This window comes from Chaetura pelagica, unplaced genomic scaffold (genome assembly GCF_000747805.2).
Source record: "Chaetura pelagica isolate M959 unplaced genomic scaffold, ChaPel_1.0 scaffold119, whole genome shotgun sequence".
Taxonomy (NCBI): domain Eukaryota; kingdom Metazoa; phylum Chordata; class Aves; order Apodiformes; family Apodidae; genus Chaetura; species Chaetura pelagica.
This window is the reverse complement of record NW_009954406.1, coordinates 703,484-704,544: the sequence shown is the minus strand read 5'-3', so window position 1 is coordinate 704,544 and position 1,061 is coordinate 703,484. Positions and strand designations below refer to the sequence as shown.

The window sequence follows — 1,061 nt, the reverse complement described above, 5'->3', positions numbered from 1 at the left end:
AGAGTCTTGCAAGCTCCGGGGGTTGGTTTGACGGTGTCAACTTTGGGAAATGCCAGTGTTTATCTCCGCGATCTAGCCACTGCTTGTGGTGTTAGCTGTGACTAAGGTAAGAGGAGGGGTGACCCCCCCGCATCCCCTCTCTCTGTGGCGCGGGGATGGGTGCCTGCTCTTTGCCTAGTTTTGTTACCTTGCTGGCTGCTCGGTGCGTGGAGGCTAGAAAAGGTAGGAGAAGCTTGATGAGATTGCACCGCGAGTTTGAGTTAAGTTGTGCCTGATTTAATCTGGGGATCTCGTTTCTCTATGTGCGTGTGCATGCTTTGGGCAGAGATGCCACCGATCCTTACCTAGATAAGCAGATGCGACGGATTTATTTCTTTTTTTTTCTCTCTAGCTAAGGATGCAAGTTGATTTTTGCATAGCTAAAGAGATGCAGCTGAGCTCTAGCTGGCAATGTGCACAACTGATCTCACCCAGATAAAGAGACGCAGCTGATCTTTACCTACATGGAGATGAGCTGGTGCCCAGCTTGAGGGATCACGGATGGCCCCTCTGTGTAGGAACAGACTGCTGAACGGGAAAGCCGTGCATGTATTGCTGATGATCCGATATCCGCATCTACTTTGCTATCATTAAAAGGGGGGTGTGTGGGGGGGGAAAGGTGTTTGACAAGCCTGAAACCCAAACGCAGCCCCCCCACCTGGAGATCATTCGGATAAGCTTTCTGCTCATCTCCCTCCTCTCTAGTGCCTCCCCCCCCTTCCGATCCTTCCTACGTAGAAATGTAGCTAATAATATTTAGTCTCCGGGCTAAAAATAAGCTCTGGAAAGTCAGCAGTTTGGTGGAGCAGCGGCGCTCGCAGGTAGAGAAGCTCTGGGGGTCTCCAGCTCCGCACGGAGACTGTGCATGGATTCTCCTCCACCTCCTTCGCTGCTGGGGAGGGGTCTCTCCCGCGGCGGAGGAGGAGGAGGAGGAGGAGGAGGGTCCGCACGGCACCGCGCTGCCTCCTCCGCCCCGCTCCAGCCAGCGTCCACCTCCCCGCCCGGGGGGGGATCCCGGCCGC

The 1,061-nt window shown here is 55.0% G+C and overlaps 1 protein-coding gene across 2 annotated transcripts in view; it reads left to right on the top strand.

Moving 5' to 3' along the window:
- Positions 1-1,061, top strand: part of BDNF (brain-derived neurotrophic factor) — a 40,813-nt gene that overhangs the window by 1,007 nt on the left and 38,745 nt on the right. The window contains exon 1 of one of the 2 annotated variants that reach the window (XM_010004243.1): positions 1-106. The exons of the other annotated variant lie outside the window; for it this stretch is intronic. The gene's annotated coding sequence lies outside the window, so the exon portion shown is untranslated. The remainder of the gene's footprint in view (positions 107-1,061) is intronic. 2 annotated transcript variants of the gene reach the window in all.